Raw genomic sequence first — 14,898 nt, 5'->3', positions numbered from 1 at the left:
CGGTGCTGTGCACGTGCTGGTCGTTGACTGGTACCAACAAGGCGCAGAGCCCTCCGACCTTGGCATTGGGTCCGAAGGGGGTGACTGCGGTGGCTTTGCAGAGTGGGCCCGAAACTCAGGGCGAGGCACGACCCCAGCGGCGCACTTCTGAGCCTGGCCGGGCGACTGACTGACTGGGAGCCAGCGGGCCGCTGCCCCCGGCCACCCTCTGCCCGGTTTTCCCTGAGTCCCTGAGTGTGTTCCTCCCTCCTGCCCTCCCTGTGCGTGGCTCCACTCGCCAGGCACGCTCAGGGGACGTGTGTGGCCGGCGGCTGGCCATTGCCCAGTCGGACTGCATTTCCGCCTGGGGCGCTGGGCCTGTGTCAGGGTCCCTGGGGTGTCCGAGGGGGGTGCCCGCCTGCCTCTCCGCCCCTGGCTCTCTGGGCTCCGGGCTAGGCTAGGCTAGGTTCGCGCGCGCGGGACACTGAAACGGCCAGGGCTTCTGGGCTTCTCCGCCTGGCGAAAGGCGGGGTGGGCGTGGCGGTGAGGGGCCGGGGGTCCGTGGGGGGGTTGGGGTCGCGGGAGGCCTGGGCCTTGGCGAGGAGCGGCGGTGGAGGCCAGGCCACGCCAGGCCACGCCAGGCCGGGGCGGGGCGGTGCGATCCCTGCGGGCGCTTGGTGGGGCTCGCGGTAGGTGGAGCCAGGTGGAGAGGGGCGGTGTTGGAGGCGGGACTCAGCCAGTCCCAGTCTCCCAGGACCCCTGGGCCGCTGCCCGGTGGAGTCAGGTCGGAGCGGAGCGTGAGAGCCCCCAGCCTTGAGTTGAGTTGGGTTGGGCTGCGCTGTTGTGGGGCGGGCGAGGGAGGCCCCCTGCGACCACCCCCTCCGATTTCCCCCCTCCACCCCCCTCCCGTCCCCTGGACTGAATGGTGGAACCCGGAGCAGGCTCTTGAGGCGCCCCCGGGCGGCCCTCCCCGTCTACGGCCATACCACCCTGAACGCGCCCGATCTCGTCTGATCTCGGAAGCTAAGCAGGGTCGGGCTTGGTTAGTACTTGGATGGGAGACCGCCTGGGAATACCGGGTGCTGTAGGCTTTTGCGCCCCCTTCCCACACACACTTTTAACTTGTGTGGCCCCGAGAGACAGGCCGTGACCCCCGGGCCCTCGGGCCAGGGCGCAGGCGCAGCCCTGGGCTGCCGGTCGCTGTCCCTTCAGGCCTGCGGCTGGCCTCCCGACGACCAGCGCCCAGCGCCTGCAACAAGGCCCACAGGCCTGGCTCTCCCCAGGGACGCTAGGACACTCACTCCATGAGACCCCGCTGAGCCGAGCCAGGTCCAGGCCACGACCCTCCATGTGCACCCAGACCGACCCCCCCACCCCTCGGCCTGGAGGATGGGGTGTGTGGGGGGGCGACACCCGCCTTCCCCAGAACACGGGGCCCACCCGCGGGGCCCGCTCCCTCACCCGTTCCTGCCACACAAGCAGAACCTTGACACCCAGATCCTGGGAGTGGGAGAGTCCATCGAGCGTCTCTGCCTGGGTCCTTCTCTCTTTGCACCACCTCCGCAAGGTCCCTCCTGTGTCTCTACCTCCTTCCCCACCGCCTTCCTCCGTGAGGGTCCCCCTGAGTCTATCTCTCTCTCTGCCTGTCTCTCCCTTTCACTCTCATCGGAGCAGCAGATGTCTCTGTGGGTCCCTGTTCATCCATCTCTCCTTCTCTCTTGTGCCTCTCTTGGCCTGTGAGGAGGCATCCCTGTCTCCATCTCCCACTCAATCCCTCTCTGGCCTTGACTCTCCTCTCTCTCTCTCTCTCTCTCTCTCTCTCTCTCTCTCTCTCTCACACACACACACACACACACACAAACACACACACACACACAGAGACACACACTCACCCCTCTACCCCCCACCCAACCCCAGCCAACTCACTCTGGGCTGCAAGTCACCAGGTCCATGGTAGCCTGGAGACTGGGCAGTCACAGGTTCTCTCATCTCCCATCTAACTTCCCATGGATGTAAGAGTGGATTCACACATCACCCTTGAAGTGCGCGCAGGACTTCAGGGTGTGTGCTCAGCAGAGGCTGAGAGAGGGCCGAGGAGGCCACAGGGTCTTAGGAGTCTGCGCTGAGAGCCAAGCAAGAGAGCAGATGGCAAAAGAGGGCAGGCGCTCCTGAAAGAGGAGGAAGCAGCCTTCAGAGCAGGCAAGCGGTTCGGGGCCAGGGGGTTGCCATGGAGGACCAGGTGCCAAGAGGAGTTGAAGCCCGGCCGGTGGGGACAGGGAAGCAGAGGCCCCTTGGTCGCGGTCACCGGTCCACCTGCAGAGGACAGGACAAGACGCAGGGCCTGACGACCCGGTGGGCGCGTGTCCCCGCAACGCAACCACCGCTCCCCTCCCTCCCCCCTCTCCCCCCTGCAATGCTTGCAGGGGAGGGGGCTTTCCGTCTGGTGAGGCCGCCGACTAAGCTCCCACAGGGGTTTGAATCAGGGTGCTTCTTCCACAGGCGGTCCTTTCCTGGACACTGGACAGAGGGGTCTATGCCCTTCCTCAGGGCGGTGCTGTGCACGTGCTGGTCGTTGACTGGTACCAACAAGGCGCAGAGCCCTCCGACCTTGGCATTGGGTCCGAAGGGGGTGACTGCGGTGGCTTTGCAGAGTGGGCCCGAAACTCAGGGCGAGGCACGACCCCAGCGGCGCACTTCTGAGCCTGGCCGGGCGACTGACTGACTGGGAGCCAGCGGGCCGCTGCCCCCGGCCACCCTCTGCCCGGTTTTCCCTGAGTCCCTGAGTGTGTTCCTCCCTCCTGCCCTCCCTGTGCGTGGCTCCACTCGCCAGGCACGCTCAGGGGACGTGTGTGGCCGGCGGCTGGCCATTGCCCAGTCGGACTGCATTTCCGCCTGGGGCGCTGGGCCTGTGTCAGGGTCCCTGGGGTGTCCGAGGGGGGTGCCCGCCTGCCTCTCCGCCCCTGGCTCTCTGGGCTCCGGGCTAGGCTAGGCTAGGTTCGCGCGCGCGGGACACTGAAACGGCCAGGGCTTCTGGGCTTCTCCGCCTGGCGAAAGGCGGGGTGGGCGTGGCGGTGGGGGGCCGGGGGTCCGTGGGGGGGTTGGGGTCGCGGGAGGCCTGGGCCTTGGCGAGGAGCGGCGGTGGAGGCCAGGCCACGCCAGGCCACGCCAGGCCGGGGCGGGGCGGTGCGATCCCTGCGGGCGCTTGGTGGGGCTCGCGGTAGGTGGAGCCAGGTGGAGAGGGGCGGTGTTGGAGGCAGGACTCAGCCAGTCCCAGTCTCCCAGGACCCCTGGGCCGCTGCCCGGTGGAGTCAGGTCGGAGCGGAGCGTGAGAGCCCCCAGCCTTGAGTTGAGTTGGGTTGGGCTGTGCTGTTGTGGGGCGGGCGAGGGAGGCCCCCTGCGACCACCCCCTCCGATTTCCCCCCTCCACCCCCCTCCCGTCCCCTGGACTGAAGGGTGGAACCCAGAGCAGGCTCTTGAGGCGCCCCCGGGCGGCCCTCCCCGTCTATGGCCATACCACCCTGAACGCGCCCGATCTCGTCTGATCTCGGAAGCTAAGCAGGGTCGGGCCTGGTTAGTACTTGGATGGGAGACCGCCTGGGAATACCGGGTGCTGTAGGCTTTTGCGCCCCCTTCCCACACACACTTTTAACTTGCGTGGCCCCGAGAGACAGGCCGTGACCCCCGGGCCCTCGGGCCAGGGCGCAGGCGCAGCCCTGGGCTGCCGGTCGCTGTCCCTTCAGGCCTGCGGCTGGCCTCCCGACGACCAGCGCCCAGCGCCTGCAACAAGGCCCACAGGCCTGGCTCTCCCCAGGGACGCTAGGACACTCACTCCATGAGACCCCGCTGAGCCGAGCCAGGTCCAGGCCACGACCCTCCATGTGCACCCAGACCGACCCCCCCACCCCTCGGCCTGGAGGATGGGGTGTGTGGGGGGGCGACACCCGCCTTCCCCAGAACACGGGGCCCACCCGCGGGGCCCGCTCCCTCACCCGTTCCTGCCACACAAGCAGAACCTTGACACCCACATCCTGGGAGTGGGAGAGTCCATCGAGCGTCTCTGCCTGGGTCCTTCTCTCTTTGCACCACCTCCGCAAGGTCCCTCCTGTGTCTCTACCTCCTTCCCCACCGCCTTCCTCCGTGAGGGTCCCCCTGAGTCTATCTCTCTCTCTGCCTGTCTCTCCCTTTCACTATCATCGGAGCAGCAGATGTCTCTGTGGGTCCCTGTTCATCCATCTCTCCTTCTCTCTTGTGCCTCTCTTGGCCTGTGAGGAGGCATCCCTGTCTCCATCTCCCACTCAATCCCTCTCTGGCCTTGACTCTCCTCTCTCTCTCTCTCTCTCTCTCTCTCTCTCTCTCTCTCTCACACACACACACACACACACACACACACAAACACACACACACACACAGAGACACACACTCACCCCTCTACCCCCCACCCAACCCCAGCCAACTCACTCTGGGCTGCAAGTCACCAGGTCCATGGTAGCCTGGAGACTGGGCAGTCACAGGTTCTCTCATCTCCCATCTAACTTCCCATGGATGTAAGAGTGGATTCACACATCACCCTTGAAGTGCGCGCAGGACTTCAGGGTGTGTGCTCAGCAGAGGCTGAGAGAGGGCCGAGGAGGCCACAGGGTCTTAGGAGTCTGCGCTGAGAGCCAAGCAAGAGAGCAGATGGCAAAAGAGGGCAGGCGCTCCTGAAAGAGGAGGAAGCAGCCTTCAGAGCAGGCAAGCGGTTCGGGGCCAGGGGGTTGCCATGGAGGACCAGGTGCCAAGAGGAGTTGAAGCCCGGCCGGTGGGGACAGGGAAGCAGAGGCCCCTTGGTCGCGGTCACCGGTCCACCTGCAGAGGACAGGACAAGACGCAGGGCCTGACGACCCGGTGGGCGCGTGTCCCCGCAACGCAACCACCGCTCCCCTCCCTCCCCCCTCTCCCCCCTGCAATGCTTGCAGGGGAGGGGGCTTTCCGTCTGGTGAGGCCGCCGACTAAGCTCCCACAGGGGTTTGAATCAGGGTGCTTCTTCCACAGGCGGTCCTTTCCTGGACACTGGACAGAGGGGTCTATGCCCTTCCTCAGGGCGGTGCTGTGCACGTGCTGGTCGTTGACTGGTACCAACAAGGCGCAGAGCCCTCCGACCTTGGCATTGGGTCCGAAGGGGGTGACTGCGGTGGCTTTGCAGAGTGGGCCCGAAACTCAGGGCGAGGCACGACCCCAGCGGCGCACTTCTGAGCCTGGCCGGGCGACTGACTGACTGGGAGCCAGCGGGCCGCTGCCCCCGGCCACCCTCTGCCCGGTTTTCCCTGAGTCCCTGAGTGTGTTCCTCCCTCCTGCCCTCCCTGTGCGTGGCTCCACTCGCCAGGCACGCTCAGGGGACGTGTGTGGCCGGCGGCTGGCCATTGCCCAGTCGGACTGCATTTCCGCCTGGGGCGCTGGGCCTGTGTCAGGGTCCCTGGGGTGTCCGAGGGGGGTGCCCGCCTGCCTCTCCGCCCCTGGCTCTCTGGGCTCCGGGCTAGGCTAGGCTAGGTTCGCGCGCGCGGGACACTGAAACGGCCAGGGCTTCTGGGCTTCTCCGCCTGGCGAAAGGCGGGGTGGGCGTGGCGGTGGGGGGCCGGGGGTCCGTGGGGGGGTTGGGGTCGCGGGAGGCCTGGGCCTTGGCGAGGAGCGGCGGTGGAGGCCAGGCCACGCCAGGCCACGCCAGGCCGGGGCGGGGCGGTGCGATCCCTGCGGGCGCTTGGTGGGGCTCGCGGTAGGTGGAGCCAGGTGGAGAGGGGCGGTGTTGGAGGCGGGACTCAGCCAGTCCCAGTCTCCCAGGACCCCTGGGCCGCTGCCCGGTGGAGTCAGGTCGGAGCGGAGCGTGAGAGCCCCCAGCCTTGAGTTGAGTTGGGTTGGGCTGCGCTGTTGTGGGGCGGGCGAGGGAGGCCCCCTGCGACCACCCCCTCCGATTTCCCCCCTCCACCCCCCTCCCGTCCCCTGGACTGAAGGGTGGAACCCGGAGCAGGCTCTTGAGGCGCCCCCGGGCGGCCCTCCCCGTCTACGGCCATACCACCCTGAACGCGCCCGATCTCGTCTGATCTCGGAAGCTAAGCAGGGTCGGGCCTGGTTAGTACTTGGATGGGAGACCGCCTGGGAATACCGGGTGCTGTAGGCTTTTGCGCCCCCTTCCCACACACACTTTTAACTTGCGTGGCCCCGAGAGACAGGCCGTGACCCCCGGGCCCTCGGGCCAGGGCGCAGGCGCAGCCCTGGGCTGCCGGTCGCTGTCCCTTCAGGCCTGCGGCTGGCCTCCCGACGACCAGCGCCCAGCGCCTGCAACAAGGCCCACAGGCCTGGCTCTCCCCAGGGACGCTAGGACACTCACTCCATGAGACCCCGCTGAGCCGAGCCAGGTCCAGGCCACGACCCTCCATGTGCACCCAGACCGACCCCCCCACCCCTCGGCCTGGAGGATGGGGTGTGTGGGGGGGCGACACCCGCCTTCCCCAGAACACGGGGCCCACCCGCGGGGCCCGCTCCCTCACCCGTTCCTGCCACACAAGCAGAACCTTGACACCCACATCCTGGGAGTGGGAGAGTCCATCGAGCGTCTCTGCCTGGGTCCTTCTCTCTTTGCACCACCTCCGCAAGGTCCCTCCTGTGTCTCTACCTCCTTCCCCACCGCCTTCCTCCGTGAGGGTCCCCCTGAGTCTATCTCTCTCTCTGCCTGTCTCTCCCTTTCACTCTCATCGGAGCAGCAGATGTCTCTGTGGGTCCCTGTTCATCCATCTCTCCTTCTCTCTTGTGCCTCTCTTGGCCTGTGAGGAGGCATCCCTGTCTCCATCTCCCACTCAATCCCTCTCTGGCCTTGACTCTCCTCTCTCTCTCTCTCTCTCTCTCTCTCTCTCTCTCTCACACACACACACACACACACACACACAAACACACACACACACACAGAGACACACACTCACCCCTCTACCCCCCACCCAACCCCAGCCAACTCACTCTGGGCTGCAAGTCACCAGGTCCATGGTAGCCTGGAGACTGGGCAGTCACAGGTTCTCTCATCTCCCATCTAACTTCCCATGGATGTAAGAGTGGATTCACACATCACCCTTGAAGTGCGCGCAGGACTTCAGGGTGTGTGCTCAGCAGAGGCTGAGAGAGGGCCGAGGAGGCCACAGGGTCTTAGGAGTCTGCGCTGAGAGCCAAGCAAGAGAGCAGATGGCAAAAGAGGGCAGGCGCTCCTGAAAGAGGAGGAAGCAGCCTTCAGAGCAGGCAAGCGGTTCGGGGCCAGGGGGTTGCCATGGAGGACCAGGTGCCAAGAGGAGTTGAAGCCCGGCCGGTGGGGACAGGGAAGCAGAGGCCCCTTGGTCGCGGTCACCGGTCCACCTGCAGAGGACAGGACAAGACGCAGGGCCTGACGACCCGGTGGGCGCGTGTCCCCGCAACGCAACCACCGCTCCCCTCCCTCCCCCCTCTCCCCCCTGCAATGCTTGCAGGGGAGGGGGCTTTCCGTCTGGTGAGGCCGCCGACTAAGCTCCCACAGGGGTTTGAATCAGGGTGCTTCTTCCACAGGCGGTCCTTTCCTGGACACTGGACAGAGGGGTCTATGCCCTTCCTCAGGGCGGTGCTGTGCACGTGCTGGTCCTTGACTGGTACCAACAAGGCGCAGAGCCCTCCGACCTTGGCATTGGGTCCGAAGGGGGTGACTGCGGTGGCTTTGCAGAGTGGGCCCGAAACTCAGGGCGAGGCACGACCCCAGCGGCGCACTTCTGAGCCTGGCCGGGCGACTGACTGACTGGGAGCCAGCGGGCCGCTGCCCCCGGCCACCCTCTGCCCGGTTTTCCCTGAGTCCCTGAGTGTGTTCCTCCCTCCTGCCCTCCCTGTGCGTGGCTCCACTCGCCAGGCACGCTCAGGGGACGTGTGTGGCCGGCGGCTGGCCATTGCCCAGTCGGACTGCATTTCCGCCTGGGGCGCTGGGCCTGTGTCAGGGTCCCTGGGGTGTCCGAGGGGGGTGCCCGCCTGCCTCTCCGCCCCTGGCTCTCTGGGCTCCGGGCTAGGCTAGGCTAGGTTCGCGCGCGCGGGACACTGAAACGGCCAGGGCTTCTGGGCTTCTCCGCCTGGCGAAAGGCGGGGTGGGCGTGGCGGTGGGGGGCCGGGGGTCCGTGGGGGGGTTGGGGTCGCGGGAGGCCTGGGCCTTGGCGAGGAGCGGCGGTGGAGGCCAGGCCACGCCTGGCCACGCCAGGCCGGGGCGGGGCGGTGCGATCCCTGCGGGCGCTTGGTGGGGCTCGCGGTAGGTGGAGCCAGGTGGAGAGGGGCGGTGTTGGAGGCGGGACTCAGCCAGTCCCAGTCTCCCAGGACCCCTGGGCCGCTGCCCGGTGGAGTCAGGTCGGAGCGGAGCGTGAGAGCCCCCAGCCTTGAGTTGAGTTGGGTTGGGCTGCGCTGTTGTGGGGCGGGCGAGGGAGGCCCCCTGCGACCACCCCCTCCGATTTCCCCCCTCCACCCCCCTCCCGTCCCCTGGACTGAAGGGTGGAACCCGGAGCAGGCTCTTGAGGCGCCCCCGGGCGGCCCTCCCCGTCTACGGCCATACCACCCTGAACGCGCCCGATCTCGTCTGATCTCGGAAGCTAAGCAGGGTCGGGCCTGGTTAGTACTTGGATGGGAGACCGCCTGGGAATACCGGGTGCTGTAGGCTTTTGCGCCCCCTTCCCACACACACTTTTAACTTGCGTGGCCCCGAGAGACAGGCCGTGACCCCCGGGCCCTCGGGCCAGGGCGCAGGCGCAGCCCTGGGCTGCCGGTCGCTGTCCCTTCAGGCCTGCGGCTGGCCTCCCGACGACCAGCGCCCAGCGCCTGCAACAAGGCCCACAGGCCTGGCTCTCCCCAGGGACGCTAGGACACTCACTCCATGAGACCCCGCTGAGCCGAGCCAGGTCCAGGCCACGACCCTCCATGTGCACCCAGACCGACCCCCCCACCCCTCGGCCTGGAGGATGGGGTGTGTGGGGGGGCGACACCCGCCTTCCCCAGAACACGGGGCCCACCCGCGGGGCCCGCTCCCTCACCCGTTCCTGCCACACAAGCAGAACCTTGACACCCACATCCTGGGAGTGGGAGAGTCCATCGAGCGTCTCTGCCTGGGTCCTTCTCTCTTTGCACCACCTCCGCAAGGTCCCTCCTGTGTCTCTACCTCCTTCCCCACCGCCTTCCTCCGTGAGGGTCCCCCTGAGTCTATCTCTCTCTCTGCCTGTCTCTCCCTTTCACTATCATCGGAGCAGCAGATGTCTCTGTGGGTCCCTGTTCATCCATCTCTCCTTCTCTCTTGTGCCTCTCTTGGCCTGTGAGGAGGCATCCCTGTCTCCATCTCCCACTCAATCCCTCTCTGGCCTTGACTCTCCTCTCTCTCTCTCTCTCTCTCTCTCTCTCTCTCTCTCTCACACACACACACACACACACACACACAAACACACACACACACACAGAGACACACACTCACCCCTCTACCCCCCACCCAACCCCAGCCAACTCACTCTGGGCTGCAAGTCACCAGGTCCATGGTAGCCTGGAGACTGGGCAGTCACAGGTTCTCTCATCTCCCATCTAACTTCCCATGGATGTAAGAGTGGATTCACACATCACCCTTGAAGTGCGCGCAGGACTTCAGGGTGTGTGCTCAGCAGAGGCTGAGAGAGGGCCGAGGAGGCCACAGGGTCTTAGGAGTCTGCGCTGAGAGCCAAGCAAGAGAGCAGATGGCAAAAGAGGGCAGGCGCTCCTGAAAGAGGAGGAAGCAGCCTTCAGAGCAGGCAAGCGGTTCGGGGCCAGGGGGTTGCCATGGAGGACCAGGTGCCAAGAGGAGTTGAAGCCCGGCCGGTGGGGACAGGGAAGCAGAGGCCCCTTGGTCGCGGTCACCGGTCCACCTGCAGAGGACAGGACAAGACGCAGGGCCTGACGACCCGGTGGGCGCGTGTCCCCGCAACGCAACCACCGCTCCCCTCCCTCCCCCCTCTCCCCCCTGCAATGCTTGCAGGGGAGGGGGCTTTCCGTCTGGTGAGGCCGCCGACTAAGCTCCCACAGGGGTTTGAATCAGGGTGCTTCTTCCACAGGCGGTCCTTTCCTGGACACTGGACAGAGGGGTCTATGCCCTTCCTCAGGGCGGTGCTGTGCACGTGCTGGTCGTTGACTGGTACCAACAAGGCGCAGAGCCCTCCGACCTTGGCATTGGGTCCGAAGGGGGTGACTGCGGTGGCTTTGCAGAGTGGGCCCGAAACTCAGGGCGAGGCACGACCCCAGCGGCGCACTTCTGAGCCTGGCCGGGCGACTGACTGACTGGGAGCCAGCGGGCCGCTGCCCCCGGCCACCCTCTGCCCGGTTTTCCCTGAGTCCCTGAGTGTGTTCCTCCCTCCTGCCCTCCCTGTGCGTGGCTCCACTCGCCAGGCACGCTCAGGGGACGTGTGTGGCCGGCGGCTGGCCATTGCCCAGTCGGACTGCATTTCCGCCTGGGGCGCTGGGCCTGTGTCAGGGTCCCTGGGGTGTCCGAGGGGGGTGCCCGCCTGCCTCTCCGCCCCTGGCTCTCTGGGCTCCGGGCTAGGCTAGGCTAGGTTCGCGCGCGCGGGACACTGAAACGGCCAGGGCTTCTGGGCTTCTCCGCCTGGCGAAAGGCGGGGTGGGCGTGGCGGTGGGGGGCCGGGGGTCCGTGGGGGGGTTGGGGTCGCGGGAGGCCTGGGCCTTGGCGAGGAGCGGCGGAGGAGGCCAGGCCACGCCAGGCCACGCCAGGCCGGGGCGGGGCGGGGCGATCCCTGCGGGCGCTTGGTGGGGCTCGCGGTAGGTGGAGTCAGGTGGAGAGGGGCGGTGTTGGAGGCGGGACTCAGCCAGTCCCAGTCTCCCAGGACCCCTGGGCCGCTGCCCGGTGGAGTCAGGTCGGAGCGGAGCGTGAGAGCCCCCAGCCTTGAGTTGAGTTGGGTTGGGCTGCGCTGTTGTGGGGCGGGCGAGGGAGGCCCCCTGCGACCACCCCCTCCGATTTCCCCCCTCCACCCCCCTCCCGTCCCCTGGACTGAAGGGTGGAACCCGGAGCAGGCTCTTGAGGCGCCCCCGGGCGGCCCTCCCCGTCTACGGCCATACCACCCTGAACGCGCCCGATCTCGTCTGATCTCGGAAGCTAAGCAGGGTCGGGCCTGGTTAGTACTTGGATGGGAGACCGCCTGGGAATACCGGGTGCTGTAGGCTTTTGCGCCCCCTTCCCACACACACTTTTAACTTGCGTGGCCCCGAGAGACAGGCCGTGACCCCCGGGCCCTCGGGCCAGGGCGCAGGCGCAGCCCTGGGCTGCCGGTCGCTGTCCCTTCAGGCCTGCGGCTGGCCTCCCGACGACCAGCGCCCAGCGCCTGCAACAAGGCCCACAGGCCTGGCTCTCCCCAGGGACGCTAGGACACTCACTCCATGAGACCCCGCTGAGCCGAGCCAGGTCCAGGCCACGACCCTCCATGTGCACCCAGACCGACCCCCCCACCCCTCGGCCTGGAGGATGGGGTGTGTGGGGGGGCGACACCCGCCTTCCCCAGAACACGGGGCCCACCCGCGGGGCCCGCTCCCTCACCCGTTCCTGCCACACAAGCAGAACCTTGACACCCACATCCTGGGAGTGGGAGAGTCCATCGAGCGTCTCTGCCTGGGTCCTTCTCTCTTTGCACCACCTCCGCAAGGTCCCTCCTGTGTCTCTACCTCCTTCCCCACCGCCTTCCTCCGTGAGGGTCCCCCTGAGTCTATCTCTCTCTCTGCCTGTCTCTCCCTTTCACTCTCATCGGAGCAGCAGATGTCTCTGTGGGTCCCTGTTCATCCATCTCTCCTTCTCTCTTGTGCCTCTCTTGGCCTGTGAGGAGGCATCCCTGTCTCCATCTCCCACTCAATCCCTCTCTGGCCTTGACTCTCCTCTCTCTCTCTCTCTCTCTCTCTCTCTCTCACACACACACACACACACACACAAACACACACACACACACAGAGACACACACTCACCCCTCTACCCCCCACCCAACCCCAGCCAACTCACTCTGGGCTGCAAGTCACCAGGTCCATGGTAGCCTGGAGACTGGGCAGTCACAGGTTCTCTCATCTCCCATCTAACTTCCCATGGATGTAAGAGTGGATTCACACATCACCCTTGAAGTGCGCGCAGGACTTCAGGGTGTGTGCTCAGCAGAGGCTGAGAGAGGGCCGAGGAGGCCACAGGGTCTTAGGAGTCTGCGCTGAGAGCCAAGCAAGAGAGCAGATGGCAAAAGAGGGCAGGCGCTCCTGAAAGAGGAGGAAGCAGCCTTCAGAGCAGGCAAGCGGTTCGGGGCCAGGGGGTTGCCATGGAGGACCAGGTGCCAAGAGGAGTTGAAGCCCGGCCGGTGGGGACAGGGAAGCAGAGGCCCCTTGGTCGCGGTCACCGGTCCACCTGCAGAGGACAGGACAAGACGCAGGGCCTGACGACCCGGTGGGCGCGTGTCCCCGCAACGCAACCACCGCTCCCCTCCCTCCCCCCTCTCCCCCCTGCAATGCTTGCAGGGGAGGGGGCTTTCCGTCTGGTGAGGCCGCCGACTAAGCTCCCACAGGGGTTTGAATCAGGGTGCTTCTTCCACAGGCGGTCCTTTCCTGGACACTGGACAGAGGGGTCTATGCCCTTCCTCAGGGCGGTGCTGTGCACGTGCTGGTCGTTGACTGGTACCAACAAGGCGCAGAGCCCTCCGACCTTGGCATTGGGTCCGAAGGGGGTGACTGCGGTGGCTTTGCAGAGTGGGCCCGAAACTCAGGGCGAGGCACGACCCCAGCGGCGCACTTCTGAGCCTGGCCGGGCGACTGACTGACTGGGAGCCAGCGGGCCGCTGCCCCCGGCCACCCTCTGCCCGGTTTTCCCTGAGTCCCTGAGTGTGTTCCTCCCTCCTGCCCTCCCTGTGCGTGGCTCCACTCGCCAGGCACGCTCAGGGGACGTGTGTGGCCGGCGGCTGGCCATTGCCCAGTCGGACTGCATTTCCGCCTGGGGCGCTGGGCCTGTGTCAGGGTCCCTGGGGTGTCCGAGGGGGGTGCCCGCCTGCCTCTCCGCCCCTGGCTCTCTGGGCTCCGGGCTAGGCTAGGCTAGGTTCGCGCGCGCGGGACACTGAAACGGCCAGGGCTTCTGGGCTTCTCCGCCTGGCGAAAGGCGGGGTGGGCGTGGCGGTGGGGGGCCGGGGGTCCGTGGGGGGGTTGGGGTCGCGGGAGGCCTGGGCCTTGGCGAGGAGCGGCGGAGGAGGCCAGGCCACGCCAGGCCACGCCAGGCCGGGGCGGGGCGGGGCGATCCCTGCGGGCGCTTGGTGGGGCTCGCGGTAGGTGGAGTCAGGTGGAGAGGGGCGGTGTTGGAGGCGGGACTCAGCCAGTCCCAGTCTCCCAGGACCCCTGGGCCGCTGCCCGGTGGAGTCAGGTCGGAGCGGAGCGTGAGAGCCCCCAGCCTTGAGTTGAGTTGGGTTGGGCTGCGCTGTTGTGGGGCGGGCGAGGGAGGCCCCCTGCGACCACCCCCTCCGATTTCCCCCCTCCACCCCCCTCCCGTCCCCTGGACTGAAGGGTGGAACCCGGAGCAGGCTCTTGAGGCGCCCCCGGGCGGCCCTCCCCGCCTACGGCCATACCACCCTGAACGCGCCCGATCTCGTCTGATCTCGGAAGCTAAGCAGGGTCGGGCCTGGTTAGTACTTGGATGGGAGACCGCCTGGGAATACCGGGTGCTGTAGGCTTTTGCGCCCCCTTCCCACACACACTTTTAACTTGCGTGGCCCCGAGAGACAGGCCGTGACCCCCGGGCCCTCGGGCCAGGGCGCAGGCGCAGCCCTGGGCTGCCGGTCGCTGTCCCTTCAGGCCTGCGGCTGGCCTCCCGACGACCAGCGCCCAGCGCCTGCAACAAGGCCCACAGGCCTGGCTCTCCCCAGGGACGCTAGGACACTCACTCCATGAGACCCCGCTGAGCCGAGCCAGGTCCAGGCCACGACCCTCCATGTGCACCCAGACCGACCCCCCCACCCCTCGGCCTGGAGGATGGGGTGTGTGGGGGGGCGACACCCGCCTTCCCCAGAACACGGGGCCCACCCGCGGGGCCCGCTCCCTCACCCGTTCCTGCCACACAAGCAGAACCTTGACACCCACATCCTGGGAGTGGGAGAGTCCATCGAGCGTCTCTGCCTGGGTCCTTCTCTCTTTGCACCACCTCCGCAAGGTCCCTCCTGTGTCTCTACCTCCTTCCCCACCGCCTTCCTCCGTGAGGGTCCCCCTGAGTCTATCTCTCTCTCTGCCTGTCTCTCCCTTTCACTCTCATCGGAGCAGCAGATGTCTCTGTGGGTCCCTGTTCATCCATCTCTCCTTCTCTCTTGTGCCTCTCTTGGCCTGTGAGGAGGCATCCCTGTCTCCATCTCCCACTCAATCCCTCTCTGGCCTTGACTCTCCTCTCTCTCTCTCTCTCTCTCTCTCTCTCTCTCTCTCACACACACACACACACACACACACACACACACAAACACACACACACACACACAGAGACACACACTCACCCCTCTACCCCCCACCCAACCCCAGCCAACTCACTCTGGGCTGCAAGTCACCAGGTCCATGGTAGCCTGGAGACTGGGCAGTCACAGGTTCTCTCATCTCCCATCTAACTTCCCATGGATGTAAGAGTGGATTCACACATCACCCTTGAAGTGCGCGCAGGACTTCAGGGTGTGTGCTCAGCAGAGGCTGAGAGAGGGCCGAGGAGGCCACAGGGTCTTAGGAGTCTGCGCTGAGAGCCAAGCAAGAGAGCAGATGGCAAAAGAGGGCAGGCGCTCCTGAAAGAGGAGGAAGCAGCCTTCAGAGCAGGCAAGCGGTTCGGGGCCAGGGGGTGGCCATGGAGGACCAGGTGCCAAGAGGAGTTGAAGCCCGGCCGGTGGGGACAGGGAAGCA

The 14,898-nt window shown here is 66.5% G+C and overlaps 6 non-coding genes across 6 annotated transcripts; all 6 read left to right on the top strand.

Moving 5' to 3' along the window:
* Nucleotides 1–951: 951 nt before the first annotated feature.
* Nucleotides 952–1,070, top strand: LOC139703858 (5S ribosomal RNA). Its single transcript, XR_011705937.1, has one exon. It is a non-coding gene; the product is annotated as a 5S ribosomal RNA (ribosomal RNA).
* Nucleotides 1,071–3,479: 2,409 nt separating this feature from the next.
* Nucleotides 3,480–3,598, top strand: LOC139703845 (5S ribosomal RNA). Its single transcript, XR_011705924.1, has one exon. It is a non-coding gene; the product is annotated as a 5S ribosomal RNA (ribosomal RNA).
* A 2,413-nt stretch (nucleotides 3,599–6,011) lies between these two features.
* LOC139703902 (5S ribosomal RNA) lies at nucleotides 6,012–6,130 on the top strand. Its single transcript, XR_011705980.1, has one exon. It is a non-coding gene; the product is annotated as a 5S ribosomal RNA (ribosomal RNA).
* Nucleotides 6,131–8,537: 2,407 nt separating this feature from the next.
* Nucleotides 8,538–8,656, top strand: LOC139703900 (5S ribosomal RNA). The gene has a single exon (XR_011705978.1). It is a non-coding gene; the product is annotated as a 5S ribosomal RNA (ribosomal RNA).
* Nucleotides 8,657–11,065: 2,409 nt separating this feature from the next.
* Nucleotides 11,066–11,184, top strand: LOC139703899 (5S ribosomal RNA). The gene has a single exon (XR_011705977.1). It is a non-coding gene; the product is annotated as a 5S ribosomal RNA (ribosomal RNA).
* A 2,397-nt stretch (nucleotides 11,185–13,581) lies between these two features.
* On the top strand, nucleotides 13,582–13,700 carry LOC139703881 (5S ribosomal RNA). Its single transcript, XR_011705959.1, has one exon. It is a non-coding gene; the product is annotated as a 5S ribosomal RNA (ribosomal RNA).
* Nucleotides 13,701–14,898: the final 1,198 nt, after the last annotated feature.

Source organism: Marmota flaviventris, unplaced genomic scaffold (genome assembly GCF_047511675.1).
Source record: "Marmota flaviventris isolate mMarFla1 unplaced genomic scaffold, mMarFla1.hap1 Scaffold_132, whole genome shotgun sequence".
Classification (NCBI taxonomy): Eukaryota; Metazoa; Chordata; class Mammalia; order Rodentia; family Sciuridae; genus Marmota; species Marmota flaviventris.
This window is presented reverse-complemented; position numbering and strand designations above follow the sequence as displayed.